The sequence below is a fragment of the Neopelma chrysocephalum genome, unplaced genomic scaffold (genome assembly GCF_003984885.1).
Source record: "Neopelma chrysocephalum unplaced genomic scaffold, ASM398488v2 Primary Assembly neopelma1_300, whole genome shotgun sequence".
NCBI classification, from domain to species: Eukaryota; Metazoa; Chordata; class Aves; order Passeriformes; family Pipridae; genus Neopelma; species Neopelma chrysocephalum.
In genome coordinates this window covers 144,113-159,875 of record NW_020897962.1, presented here as the reverse complement: position 1 = coordinate 159,875, position 15,763 = coordinate 144,113, and the positions used below count along the sequence as shown (strand labels likewise).

The following is a 15,763-nucleotide window of genomic DNA, read 5'->3' as shown; positions in this document are numbered from 1 at the left end:
GCTGGATATCCACTGACACAAAAAAAGTCAGAGGTTGGCTTTTCCCTTTACTTGCCAATTCTGCAGGGCAGGCAAGAGAGATCGTGAAAGACACTTCCCAACTGGAAGAAGTTACACCATCCTGAAATCAATTCACTCCTGATCTGGCATCTCTTTCCAACCATCTACTTTTGTCAGGGGTCCCTCCACCATAAGGCAGATATCTGAAAATGTTATTAACCTTCCTGAGCAAAGCAGAGCAGTTTGCAGGATTCTGAAAATTTTAATCTGGGGCTGTCTGAAGAGAGACTGGAAGGGAGTTGAGGCCTTTCATCTTAAATTTAATAAGGTAGTGGCTAGGGTTGGCACTGCCTATCCTCTCTACTCTCCAGGCATTTCACTCCACACCTACAATTTACTGGAGTCTTTCCACAGGCTTTGTCTTTCCCAGGCACACAGGTGGTATAACTGAGAGGACAAAGAAAAAGAGTGTGGTATTGTTTTGGAAACACTCCCAGTCCAAACACCAGTTTCATTCCCCAGCTGCCCTCCCCATGATGTAATGGCCACTGCATATGCACTGCAACTGTGTCCAGAGCCTCTCAGAGCATCACACCTGGGCTGCTCTCACCTCACATGCACTCAGGCTCAGGAATGTTCTAACAGCAGCGACTTCCCTCCACCTGCTCAAACTTGGCACCCCTCTTTCCCCTATCCCAAAACAGGACAGGGAAACTCTCATGTATTCCTTCCCAGACATTATCTGGCTCAGCAAAGTGATGACAGAACTGACTAAAGCTCCATTATGAAATATGGAAACATTTCAAACCTCCTGCTCCATCTTTAATGTGTGCATTATAGCTGCTGCAAGTACTCTGTTTATCATAATAGAGTCCTTTATTTATTGGTTCATCCAAAAATAAAATTATGAAAATGGATTTAAAAAGAAAAATATGTTTAATGTGTCTGTCTTTGCAGTCCTCTCCTCTGTGCTGGAAGGAAGGGCTGCAACTCGAGCACGCTGTGGGAAGCTCAATAGCTGCACTTCAGTGCAGCTGCCAGAAAGAATATACTCAAGAATGGAACCAAACCTTAACATTTCACCGTATTTCTTCCAGCCAAAAGCTTTCTGTACATAATCCTGTGTGGCAGGTAAATGCTGCAAGTAAAGTTCCTGACTTACAGAGATCCCACAGAAACTTCCACTTCCTATTCACAGAATCCATACAATATAGGCTCAAAGGACAGCCCAAAGATGAATGGAAGCTAAACCCCACTGGGACAAAGTATCACTTGGCAGTTGATCTGAATGAAACACAGCTTTTCTTTGTTGCTTCTTTATATAAACTTTTCAGTCCCTGTAATGGATGCTGAAAGGTGCATCAGGTGCCAGCCTGACGACTCGGGACCCACAGTCGTCTCTTTGCCCAAAGAGCAAGTAGCTTCTATGAACTATTTCTCAAAATTCATACCTTACTTGCAATTTTAGACACTGTTGACTTGCCGTTGTTCTGTAACACATTCAATCAGCTTAAAGGGGTACGGCTGAGACCTCAAAGTTTATTTATAAAGTAAAAGCAGATGTGAATTTGGCATAAGAATAGTAAAAGGTTGATGCTGCTGCTCATTTTCTCAAAGCCATGTCAAAAGGGTTTACACAGCTGCCTCAAGACTCCCTCATTTTCTATTTCCTTGTATCAGTAAGCCGAGTCCCGGCCTAGAAAGTCAGAGGTTTTCTCAAACAGAAGGGAGCACAGGTCCCCAACTGCAGCCTCCATGGCAGGAGGCTGAGGCCGGGTGCAGGTTTGTCAAGTGGATGCTTACTGCAGAAATAGGTAACTTATGAATATTTTTGGCTCCCTGATCTGTATTTCTTGAATAAATAAGGTTGTGGCCTGTGTCAGTGGGGGAAAAAAAAGGGAAAGTTTCTGCTGTATATTCTGAAAGATACCATGACCTTGAGGACAATTTATTTCAAGAGGAAAAGCACAGTAAGACTTCTCACAGTGTGCTCAGAGAAGCAGCCCTGCTCATTCCCCAAATGTATTCAGAACAGAGGCAAACACCTCTTACTGCAATTCAAGGCTGCCTGAGTTTTCACCTGTAGATACGCAGATAAACTTATATCATCGGCTTCCAGGTTTCTGTGGGCTGGTATGTCAGCAACAGCTACAGTGATTTAGTGCAGCAGCTCCAAATGGATTAAATCAGAGTAATTTGAATTTTACCCAGGCTTGTCATATAAATCTCAGAAACTACTGTCTTGCATAAAAACTTCCTCTTGATACTCCTGAGGAGTCATGACATAAACCAAAAATTTGGTCGAAAATGAGAAACAAAGACTTCTAGCATGGGAAACAGAGACAGCACAAACAGCACATCAGACTGAAAAATCTTACTTGCATTATGGGAGCAACTTCCTGTATTCTATTAAATACACTTTCCCCATTTTTCATATATTATTATGCATCTTATAGAGTATTTTATAAATGAAGTCAGTTTTCATTTGATTTCCACTCAAATGGAATATTCTTCAAATGTTCCACTCTTCAAAAAGAATGTTACTGTATACTAAGGTCCGGAATATTTTAGTAAGTACAATACCACTAGAATGTTCCCTGTGTGCACAATCAAATATCTTTTCTATTTAAGAACCTCTTCTAAGAGTGGAATGGCAAAAAGAAATTTGCTACTGACTTCACTGATGTCAGATTTTGGGTTCTATCTTGAATGATAGAAATGATCTGTGATTTTATGGTCCTCAAAGGTTAACTATATCTTGAATTTATTTCAGCAGTGCCTGTATAAAGATATGTGAAGCAACCTAGTAAAAAGACTGTTGTTGTTTTTTCTTCAAAAACAAATTAAAATGACTCCTAACAATAATGTATCTGATGCATGCACTTTTCTTCATCTGTGTTGGATTAAGACAGAGAGACACATCTACCTACAAGCTGTTCTGTATTTCTAATTGCATTATGACACCCTCTGCCTTCCCTCCCAAGATGCTGAGCAGTGACTGATCCTCAGGAACGCAGGGGAGGCAGCGACCACCTTGCCCTGACCCTCTTATGTCACCCCTTCCAGAAGGCTATTCAAAGGCCCCCTGCACCTGGACTGACTTCAGAAGGTCAGCAACACAGTGAGCACACAACATCAGGTATTCGCCTATAGACACTGGAATAATCATGCAATCTCTTTTCTTTGGTTTTAGAGGCAGATATGATGGTACCTAGAGGAGATGCTAATCTGTTTACCTAACAATCACAAATACCTTATAAAATATGTCTGAAATTAACCCATTGTGAAAGTAAGAAGGGAAAACATAAATATTCTCATTAATTCATATGTACACACACCAAACTTTACATAACATATGGAGTAGTTGGAAAGATGCCTGCAGATGTAATTGCATTTCTGTGTGAAGAGCATTTACACTCTCTTGTCTCTGTTTTCTCCATTCATTTTGGTAATTACATGGAGAGAAGCAGCTAACACACTTATAATTAAAACCAGCAGTGAAGAATTTTTAGGTGTTTTAATACAAGAGAATTGACATAGTAAGCAAGCAGAGTTAGCAGGAGGAGATTACTACAGTCATATAAAACAATGCAGCCCCAGGAAGAGACTATGCTAGAGTGCCCACAGGGTGCTCATGAGAACATGGATGTGTGCAGGCAATGGCAATCAAAGTCCAAACCATGCACACCCTCCACATTCAGTGTTTGCTAAAGATATTTGATCACAAGACCTCGAACTGTCTTTTGCTGCAGGAGACCTCTTGTTTCTGTCCATTAAATTCCGGGTTGAAAACAGTTGCTTTGCACAATCTACATTTCTTCATCTTTTATCCATTTCATTTGGCATTTTATTGGCAAAGGCTGTAACAGTTATTTCAGTTTGGTGGGTGGAGTTGCTATGAAAACTCCAGATCTTTTCATTTAGATGATGAATATTCATGACTCAAGCAATCTGTAGCAGGAAGAATTTGTTGCCCTTTCTTTCCCTTCCCTACTAACCAAGTAGTAGCTCTGCAGTGTTATATTTAATGTGCAAATAATATTTTCACACAATCACAGAATATTCTGAATTTTCCTTCATTTTAAAATGAAAACCGGACTATGTCTATGCTGAAGTTGGAAGGTCCTTGTATTGAACTAAAGTATGGTGTGCTTGCAGCCCAAGTATCAATAATTCACACAAAGAACTAGTCTGATGGCAGAAAGTGGGAAGAGTAATTGAGTAGTTAAATCTTTCCCTGGGAGCTTTTGCCTCAATGTAGACTAGAAACCAGCTTTTATAAATGTGCTTTCTGGGGCAATTTACAAAAAAAAAAACACCAAAAAAAACCAACAAAAAAACCCAACTCAAGATTGTACCTCTAGGCTTTTTCTATGGCCATCTGAGGAGCTTTGCAGCTTCCTGCAAACTAAACAGGCAGGGAAATCCCATTAACCCTCAGTATTCTTTCAGCAAGAACAGAAGCATTCATTTCAGAAGAGACATACTTGACCAATACATGACTGAGACCATGGTGAGGCATTAAGATTTGGTTTTATTTCTCATTATCCTACTCTGATTTCATTGGTAAGAAATGAAACTCAATTCCCCAAGTTGCATCTGTTTTACCCGTGACTGTAATTGCTGAGCAATCTCTCCCTGTTCCTATCTCGACCCACAAGCTCTTCATTATATTTTTTCCCCTGCCCAGCTGAGGAGTGGAGACATGGAGAGGCTTTGATGGGCACCTGGCATCTAGCCAGGCACAATCCACGATGAACATACTTGGCAATATTAAAAAAAAACCACAAAAAAATTGAAAAAAAAAAAGAGTGAGACAGAGAAAATGGGCAAAAAGTGAAGAGCTGCGATTACTTCTTCTGGTGCAGTGAAAACAAGAGCTCCATGGCTCCAGTGTGATGCACAGCACTGCCTGCTCTGCACACATGCAGCCATACACGTAGGGACAGGCACCAATGTTTCCCAGAGCTCACTTGTTCCACGTGTCAGCCGCCAGCTCTCAGCAGATTCCCTGATAGCACCATGGAAAACAGGGCCTGAATGCCATGGCCCTCTCTGACCCCAGCACAGCTGGGTACCCTCCCTGCTTGGAGTGGCCCCTGGCCGAGGGGCCATCTCTGCTCAACACTGTCCTGCCAACCATAGTCAGCTCCCACACCCCTTGGGGCAAGTGGCCACTACCCAGCCACTGCTGGCTTGCTGGGCCAGGGCAGGAGGTGGGAAGGACAGTGGTCCAAGGGCAGTGATGTGGCCATAAGCAGGAAAGGAATCATCCTCAGTGGGGGCTGAGCCTCCTGGGGCGGGCAGAGCTGCCCAGCACCAGCCCTCAGCTGTGGACTCGGTGTGGTGAACTCTCTGGGGACGAGGGTGCGGGCGCCTCGAGAGCCAAGCCCAGCCCTGCAGCTTCCAACACCCACCCAGGCCATCGGTGCCCTGCGTGCACCAGCTCCTGCTGCAGTGACCAGGCATGTGGGTCCCAGGCCCCCACCCTCACAGGACTTACAAACATCTGCTTTATTATGACAATGTAGTTGCTGTTGAAAGAGAAGTAATGCAAGACTAGAGGACAGAGAAGAGCTCTGCCCAAGGCAGCATGAAAATAAGCACTAGCAGGTCTCTGTGATGAGTTTCTCCAGCGTGCCCTCCCCCTCCCAGGAGACACATCAAAGGCAGACAGGGAGATCAGTCCGCAGCAGCAAGCCTGCTGGAGCCCGCTTGCTCAGCACAGCAAAATTAATTAAGAGGGCGGGAGAGAGAGCCAATACGAGTCTGCTTCTGTCAGGGAGCACGGCCCTGACAAACGGAAAATGCTAATTCAGGAGTTTTCCGTTTCTTTCACACCTGCCAAAGAGAGAAAGAGGAGTATGATTCAGATTTGAAATAGACTGGATTTGGATACCCCTGAGATGTTGCATGATGCCACATCTACCACCACTTCCTGGAAGCCTACAAAAACTAGCTCAAAAGAACCTCAGCCCCCGTGATACAGGTTTAAGGAAAGCGTTCCATCATGTTGGTTACTGCTGTTACGGAGAACAAAGCAAAGGTGAGGCCTCACACATAACAGGGGAAGCCACAAACAGGGACCTCTTACCCTGCCGTCATCAAGCATCTCACTAGAACAAGATAAGTGCAACCAACAAAAAATTTCAGGAGAAATTAATTCAATTGTAGTTGACATACTAAGCACTAAGACATTAATACAGCTTTTCTATGTACTGAACACTACAGGGTTGAAAACGTGAGACCCACACTAGCAGGAGGAAAAAAAATATCAAACAAAAAACTCTTAAAATGCAGGATTTCCAGGCATTCTGGAGCTGTAGTAGGGAGTCCCTGGAAATGCTCATAAATTAATTAGATTAAAGATGTAAAGCTATCACTCCAGGGGTATTGTTGCTCCACTGTTTTTTCTTGCTCATAATTCAAACAGAAGATGCAGCATCTGAGCCCAATTTGGGACTAATAATTTCCAAATAAAAGATAAATATGTCAAGGTTTCATAAATAGAAAGGAGAGCATGACACTATAAATAATCTTTAATATCTGTTTTATTGTAAAGTTTATCTGGTCGAGCTCCTGCCCTTTACAGAATGCTCCCATTCCTATTATGCATTCAGGTGCATTAAAAATTCCATGGAAAAGGGACTTGTTTTGTGCAAGAAGAACTCCTGAACCACAGTATATGGAGTCCTCCGCAGCCCTGAGGCACAGGTCCACCGAGTCAATTGCCTGTGAACATTTAGCAAACAGCAATTGTGCTGCATCTACTCGGAGAGTTTTTTTTGGACTGTGCAAGAGGTGCATTAATCTATGTCTATTCCCTTCTTTTTTTCCTGATCATGGATATTCCAATCATAGTCCTCAAAACAGTTAGTCTGAAGAGCTCCCACAATACTTGCTAAACTCACGTCCAAGGATGTGTGAGAACAATATCCCAACAGCTGGAGCCCTTGATGACCAGGCACAAAGAGACATTGCCCAAGAAACCGGTCCACTACTGCAACACTTTCTAGAGGCAGGGGAATGACTATCAGACTCCCATCTGCCCAGTACTTAAGCAAAGTAATGCCTGTTTCATCTAGAGTGCAAAAGGTGCTTTGTTCAAGTCAAATAGAATCACATATCAGCAACGTGCATTAAAAACTGATAACACATAAATATCCACTGCATTTAATATTATCAACTAATTAGGTTTTGGTTTGCCATGAATAAAGGTGAGCTTTAAAAATCCAAGATCACATGATTACCACTGAGTAAGACATTCTTGCTCATCCTGAACATAGGCTAAAAGCATAGGTGACTGAAACAAGTCATCAGGCTGGAAGTCAAATTTATTTCATGCACTGAATTTGCAAAGAAAATTCTAATGAACCCGTCTTGGCAAGCTAAAGCAGTGCTGCTCTGGCCAGAGGTCTCCAGCTCACTTTGAGGTGGATGTGGAAGCATTAACTTCCTGAAGGGTCACTCAATGCATGCAGCATGTACTCCTGCTAAAGCTGGCATTGCAAAAAAATAACTGCTATGAAAATTTTGCAGTACTGATGCAAAAGAAAAAAAAAATTACTTGCCACCCTTATTGTAATTATACTGAAGAAAGTGCTTATTAAACACATGTACCTGTTCCACTCAGGCAGAGGAATTCTTCTCTGAGCCTGAAACACTGCATGTACCGACCTCTCATTCCCTGTGAGAGAGCTGATGTTAAATGGGGTCAGAGCTACACTGCTCTGGGGAGAAGAAAGGCTCACTTTGAAGACAGGCTGGTTACCCTGTTTTTCTTCCTACACCACAGCTTTCAAATTGCAGCTAGAACTAAAAGGGAGTTGTTCCCACAAGCTCTCCAGCCCAATGTCTCCACCCGAGAGGCTTGAGTAAATAGCAGAAGCTCTGGATATGAATCAGATGGAAAAGATTCAGCCTTCTCTGCTAGGTCTGAGTTCAAAGGCACCCATGGCTGAACAGCAAAATCAAGATCACTATCTGCATGTGAGGGCAGGATGGAGCATTCACTACCAATGAACTGCTCACCCTTACATGCTCAGATGTAGTGTAGCAGGTTGTAAGTAGCATCCAGCTGAAGAAGTCCATGTATTGTACATAACACTGAGAGAGGTGGGGAAGCGTGATTGTTTTGGGAGACCTTTCCTCTGTTTCCTTTTTGTTCTTCAACTGCTTCCAGCTGAAATCTTGCACCTGACCTCTCAGTATCAGTGCTCAGCCCCACAGACAGAGGAAGACCACAGATGCCACAGAACACAGAGCAGAGAGCTCAGCCTCAGATCCATAACAGACCTCCTCCTCCTTGTACATGCCAAGACCCAGAGCAGCTTCTCATCAGGAACAGAGTGTGTGATCCATTCCCCACATGCACACATTAGACCTGAGTTCTGTCACACGATATTCTGCTCCAACACACAGGTTACACCTATGCAGTCACTGTCCCCCAAGCAGGTACATCCCATGCTGCAAACACAGCTTGCTGCATTACACCTGTGGAAAGCAAGTTGTGCCATGATGAGCTTAGGTATAAGTGGACACAAGACAGGGACAAGGAGGATGCAGGGGGAAGGATGTGCCCATAAACACTGGAGCAGCTCAGTGTCAGTGCTTGAGAACACAGGTGCCTCTGAAGACCTACTGCTCCATGACAAATCTGGTCACCTGTGACAGCTGTGCAGGCCATGGCACTCATGTCTGTGTTCCCTTGTATACAAAGGCACAATCCTGACTCCTCACCAGCACAGGTACCCCACTTGTGAGTTGATGCTGGAATACAGCCGGAGCCCACAGCTAGGGTGTGCCTGTACCTCCCTCTGTGAAGTTGTCTGGTTTATTATCTGTAGAACAGCACACCTGGGAAGATGAGCCAAATACGTATTAGATATAATCAGATACTTTCTGTCTTCAGGTGCCACCCATGTGCACACCTTCCCTACAAGCTGTGGAGTGAACCTGCTAACGAGTCTATTAATAACGAGCAGTATAAGTAGGTGAACTGGATGAACTTGTGTGAAAGCAAAACCCCAGAGGTAGATCAGTTGCTCTGTTCAAAGAAAACAGATAACTATCCCAGGCTTCAGGCAACTCTCCCTCTTTCCCACCTCCTCCCTTGGGACATCTCCAGGCATGTCCAGGTTGGTGCAGCCTGGCAAACAGACATTTAATCAGTGATTTATACATTTTGAAAAAGGATCACAAAGCCACCAATGACCCTGGGAAATGTCGAGTGCCAGAACTTCCTCTGAGGACTCTCCTTTGTATTCCTCCTCACTGTGCATGACACCGTTGGTACATAAAAATAAGATTGTTTTTTCCTCAGGGGTTTTGTCCCCCGCTGTCTGAAGTCCCAAGCTACCTGCAGGATCACTGCCAGCTGCCTGGGAACTCCCACAGCCAGGACTGGCTCAGCTGGGCACAGAGCAGCAATGCCTCTGACACACGGAGCCTACTCAAGGCAGAGCTTGTCACTGACCAAAGAGAACACCCACAGATCCCATTGCCAAATGTCCACAGATCCCTGGGGCCCTTTCACTCCTGATACAACGTCTGAGTTTTGTGTCAGTGCAGCGAAGAGCAAGGGACAGACTCTGGAATGTGGGATTGTTAGTCAGCTACTGTTCCATCAGCTGGCAGGCTGAACAATGGAGATGGGAGGCTCTTGGACTCACATTTCTGTACTCTTGACAATAATAAAAGTCTGCTGCTTTGGGAGCTCATCAAGGGGCCACAGGCTCAGCGACAGAGTGATGGGTAGGGCACTGAGAGATGGCTTAGGATCACGTGGACTGAGGAAGGGCAGTCTCCTCAGCAAGATTTCGGGTTCCTTGAGCTACTGGTATGCTGAAATGCATACTTTTCTCCTGCCTCTCCTCCCCTCTTCAGATCTAAGGACAGAATAGATAAGCACAGGCAGGGCTGCCTGAAGAAAATCTGGCATTGTGTCTCACATGAAACAGTCCAATTTGCTGTTTTGAGGGTTGTAAAATAATTTTGAGGTGTCATACACTTGTACTTGCAGTAGCACCTCTGGAAGAAAAAAACCTCCTTCATTCTAATTTACTTACTTTTTAGTATGCAGATGGATTTGGGCCAGAAAGGATCTCCCAGCAAATCCAGCTGGGGTCTCAGAGAGAGTTTTTTATTTTGTATAGTTCTACACGAAGTAAAACATTGGTCATTTCAGATTAATAGCCATATGGCAGTCTTTCAGCTTCGGGAGTTTTCTGCCTGTCATTGTGGGTAAAAAATAGCTTTTAAAATAGTTTCAAGCGAGATTTTGCAGTCAACAGCAAAGATTTTTGAAAGCATCTGTGCAAGGTAAAGGTCCATTTCCTATTGCCATTCAGCAGGGCTTCAGGTGCTCTGCCTCTTAGATTGCTTTCCAGAACCATTCCAAAGTCACAGATAAGAAGTAATGCAAATCTTAAAACAATGTAAGAAATATTATTGCTGTTTATTACATAAATTGGGAGCAACCAGAAAGAAAAGCACAAAATTCATAGAAATGTAGATTAAAAATAAGTTCCTTTGCTTTGGGAACTTTCAGAGAACAAAGAAAATGAATGTAAAATCAAAGGTGTAATTCCTCTGGGAAAAAAGGAAAGGTTAAGAAACCATGCAGAATATTTCTATACTATTGAGTGCATTAGGAAAGGAAGGCAGGAGGGACCAGCATAAAGACATGTAGAGGGATCTCTTGATACTGCAGTAAAGCAAACTGTAATTTGATTTCTCCCTTGGCAGGCAGTCCCTACCCTTAACTAACAGCAGTCTCACCTGGGGGAATGTTTGTGTTGCTGCAGTGAGGATGCTGAGCTCTTGCATGTGGAGGTGTCAGTAAGGGACTGACCAGCCTCGATTCCCACAATCCCCTTTATGGCCCAGCTGGCCCAGCACTCACACTGCTTTCTCCACCTATGCCAAGCTCATCAAATCTCTCTTTTCAGTACAGCGCTTAACATTCCACTCTTCCATCAGGAAATTATAACTTCAGGGTCCATTGTTAGTGTTCTCCTGATCTCAGCATTCCACCACAACTCTGTCCTCTTACACTAAACGGTGCCATGGTGCTGTCCTACAGCACGTTTGTCTCTCACACTGTCCCTAAAAGGGTTCAGAAAACATAATTCTTTGTTTCTGTGCATCAAAAAGAATTGGAAGGCATGTGTGATTCTTCCTTTGCATGAGGATATGATTCACCGATGGCATCTTTTATAAACACATCATGTACTCCACCTAAAGGTGCTGTGTGCTTCAAAAGAGCCAAATATATTAGCATTCTTCAACCATAACTTTTGAAGTCGGCATTTGACTATTTTTGCATTTCTTCCAGGTTGTAGTTAGACAACTCCTAATTCTATGGGGAAAGCAAAGACTATAAAATGCCAGAGCTCCACTCTGCTGAAATAACATTAGTGAAATATCAAGTCCTTTATGATGTCATGAGGGATTCCTTAATGTGACTATAGCCTCCTAATGACATCATAAAAAACAAGTGCAACATCAGAAAACAGCCAAGGGTCATCAATCAGCCCATCCTCTCTCCTACTCACCAGGGGCAGCAGCCCAACTTGCTCCTATCTGCTTTTTATGAGCAGTGCTGTCTGCTGAATAGCACACAGAGAAGAAACTAATAATCATACAAATATCAGGGAGAGCGGTCAATCATCACCTGAAATGTTCAGTACACCTGAGGGAAATTCGGGTGCTGCTGCCTGAAGAGTCTGCAAGTTTAGCATGTAGAAGAGACAACATTACTGCCTTAGAGGTGACCTGGCATCTGGGCAACATGCAACACAAATTGGTAATTCAGACATTTTTAAAATGTGGGGAGAATGGGACTGAAAAGGGAATTATTTGTTTGCTCTCTTCATCCTCTAGCTGTAAGTAAAAGTTTTTTCCACATTGCCCAGACACCTATCTGCATGTCCCATAGTACAATGACCACACCGAAAGACTTTGCATCCCCCAGCTGAAATGGGTGATGGTCCCAATGAGACACAGCAACTGCCAAATCCTCTGGCAAGAAAGGAAACAGCCTCCTCCACTTTTGAAAACACAATGCCTCAGAGTTAAAGCCTCACTATACTCTCTCAGGAACACGTGGAAGTTTTCCAGGGTTGGGGGACAATATGAGGAGTTTCCCCAGACTTTCAGAAAAAAAACCATGTAATATCACATAATGTGGTCTCTGGGTGTTTCACAATCAGTCTTGGAGGGTGTTTAAAATTGAGCTTCTGCCAGCAGAGCATTGACCAAAGAAAGGGTTTTTTTCCAGATAAGAAGTGGAAGGATCTGGTTCCTTACCTTGTTCCTCACAATTTATACAAATGTTTATGCAGTGAACTCCCAAGTAGGCAGGCTGTCGTCATGGTGCTTCACAGAGGGCTGCAGAAATTCCCCACCTTTGGAGGTATTGGGAAGGGGAATTTATCACAGTTCTAAAATTAACTGAACCTGGAGATTGTCTCTTGGCTTAACAGTGAGAGCTCTCTGTGACTCTGAACCCTTTCAAGGGCATGTGGGCGAGAGCCATCACCAGTTTTGTGTTTCACCTGCTTCCCTCTCTAAGCAGCTGCAGGGAAAAGTCTGTTTTCACAGATGATTTCTGATATGAAAATTGTGTTTTGACTTAAGTTCAGGGTTCCAGTGGCTCTAACCAGCCTATGGAGAAGCACACAGCACCCTTCTCCCCTCCTTTCCATACCCTTCAATTGATGTAGAAATGATCTTAGGGTCAAACAACAGGGCAACAGCTCAAAACAGGGTCACTCTGGGGGCCAAGTGAATTAAATTAATAGTAATGAAAATTGCCCACTTGCCAGGTGAGGGAGCAGCAGCCCTGCTGCCTTTTCCCGGGGTTTAGAAGCCTCCATTGCTCTGAGAGGCTTGTATCACCTTCCTTGTTCCTTGCAGGGCTCTGTTGGCTATCATTTGCTGAGTGCCTGTCCTCAATTCCCCATCCTCGATAAGGGCTGGACCACTCACTTCTGTGTACCTATTATCTAGACCACCCTCCCCTTTGATTTGTCTACTTTGCAACATGAGGTAAAACCAACTTGTGTATTTTTTAAACACTCTTGAGGAGGTTGGAGGGAGCAAGCCTCTGACAAGGGTGTGCAGAATGGGACAGTGGCAGCGGCAGGGGCTTGGCTGGTGCATGTTCACACCCTCATCAGCATGGCTATTCCTGAGAATAGCAGTTCAAGTCCAAATCTTGCTGACAGCATCCACCCTGAAGGCAGCTGCTGGGACGTCCAGCCATGCCTTGCTCAGGATGTCCTGTGTGGCATTTTGTGCAGTGGGCAGTAGGCCACACCATCTGTGTCCCTGTTCTCAGTCCAAGCCAATCCTCTGGTCAGAAGGTCCCCAGCATGTCTCTCAGGAGAAAGTGATCTCAGTGGAGCCACTGACCACGGGCTGACCACTGATTATCCAAGCCCAAGGGACCAGCTGATCCCCAGCTATACATCTTGTCACTTATTTTTTCATGCCTTGCCATTAGCATTCTCTTAGTTTTAATCTTGTAGGACCAAGGCAACTGCCATCCCATGAAGCCTGATAAGGTCAAATACTTCCAGATCTGCTGCTGCACAGATTGTCTTCCCCAGGGTTTCTTTCAATTTCTCTTTCTTTTGATCTAAACAGCAGTCCTGTGCTGAATGGTGCTCTCAGACAGTTCATTAATTTAAGGACACCAGAGCTCAAGCACATCATTTACAAGTCAGCATGAAGTACAGGGGAAAGGAGGAGACAGCGCTGCTGGCATTTTCGATAAACAAGACATTCAATAATTTTAATCTCACTTATTCCCAGATTATATAATCCCACTCTTGAAAGAGGGTTATTTGAGCAGACTGTCACATTAAATAGACACATTTGCCGCATATGTTAATTGCAGTGGAAAGCTGTTAAGCAAATAAGCTTGTTTCATCAAAATGTTATTCTTTTAGCAGGTCTGTTCCTTTCATGGATCTCCAATTCACAAGCCATGCTCTTCTGGAATGCACATTTCAGTTCAAGGCAAAGAAATGTGTTCACTGAACTGATCAATTTTTTTATCACGTTGACTTTTGTTTAAATTTTAAGGCATGCTGTGCCACAGAAGTATATTCAGGTTTATTTCTACAGCAAGGTATCAATGGAAAGATTTGAATCTATATGTAGAGAAGGACTAACAATGTATATTCTTAACAGATATTAGCATTAATAAATCCTGGAGTGTTTTGCCTGACACACCACACTCTAGTACTAGCCGTTTACTAAGTTTTTTCATCACATACTTCAGGTAAAAAGCAACTGTGTACAATCTAAGCACTGATCATATTTGTTAATACTATATCTTATGCAATAAAATCCCCTTAGCTGCACGTTATTCTTGAATAAAATCTAGGTGTTTGAACACATATTTCTGATTCAATGAAAAGAGGAATAAATATTACATGCTGGTATCATGGTGCTTCTAAACTGATACATTTTAATTTCTTTAGACAAGTGAAGGAGGCTGAAAAGGAGAAGCCTATGCAAATTGGAATACACACAATCTTCTGACAATCACTGAGTCTGCATCTTTCCACTGTGAAATCAGTAACAGCCGGTTCATTTCACATATAAGGTACAAGCATCAGCGCTGGAAATAGAGAGCAGATTGGAAATGGACTGGTTCTAAAGTGGTCAGTGGTCTCTCTTCCTTCAGAGAGGTAAAGAATATCAGCTTTCCACATACAAACTGGAACACTAATTAACATGTCTGAGTCAAGAGCCATTCTGGGGTAGCTGGTGGCAATTTTCAAGTGGAAAAGGAAGTTCTTCTAATAACCTCTGATTTCTCAAAAGACAAATCTGATCTTCCTAAACCAAAATTTGCAAATTCAAATTCAAATGTGGAAGAGTATCTCAATATGAACTCCTGGTGAGAAATACATTTTTATTTATAGGACTAATATGTTGCAAAACCTTCTGTATTCTTCAGAACTTGTTTCCAGAGCAGCATGTGAGGCTGGTGATCATTAAAAGTTTGTGCCAACACTGGAGCATCTCCTGTTGAGGCACAAAATATAAATTGTTCTGTGACAGTAGGAGAGGCAGCAGGGAGTGAAACACACACTGCTGGGGGTTTGAGACTCACAGGTCCTGCAGCCCTCATCTGGTCTTGACGTGTACCATCTTTTTAAGTTTTTTTTATATGACTTCTCATTAGGTTAAGCTGCTATTTGTGTTCAGAATCAAAGCAGAAAAATTGAATGACAAGAGCACAAAATATTTCATGTTCTTGTGCATACGTAGGACTGTGGCAGATGCCAAGCCCTTGCCTGCACCAGCTGAGCAGGCTGCACTGGGAACATCCTCCAAGATGCTACTTGCACAAGCCCTGTCAGCTGCTTCTGCTCTACCTACAAGTAAAAGACACAATCCTCCACTACACCGGAGATCAGGGAGACACAGCTGTACGTGGTTAGACAGGATTTAAGGTCTACAAATATATCTTAGATAAGTTTGTATTTGGGGGATTTTTTTTTCTCTCTGCTGCCACAAAAGGTTATTGCTGACAGCTGTATATGAGAAATTATAGTGTGTGTAAGGACACCACATGAAATTGCATTACAGCCATGATGGCAATAAAAGCAACTGGTTTTTTTGATGGAACCTATTATGCAGGGATTCAAGTCATGTCAAAAAATACTGGCAGTCTTAGATTTTCCTATTGCTGAAACTGGTAGAAATCTAGCCAAACTAAAGAAACCAGCGTGAGAAGTGATCC

At 43.3% G+C, this 15,763-nt stretch overlaps 1 long non-coding RNA gene across 1 annotated transcript; it reads left to right on the top strand.

Annotated features, from left to right (window-relative positions):
• Positions 1-14,496: 14,496 nt before the first annotated feature.
• On the top strand, positions 14,497-15,501 carry LOC113978243. Its single transcript, XR_003537518.1, has 2 exons — positions 14,497-14,617; positions 15,289-15,501. It is a non-coding gene; the product is annotated as an uncharacterized LOC113978243 (long non-coding RNA).
• Positions 15,502-15,763: the final 262 nt, after the last annotated feature.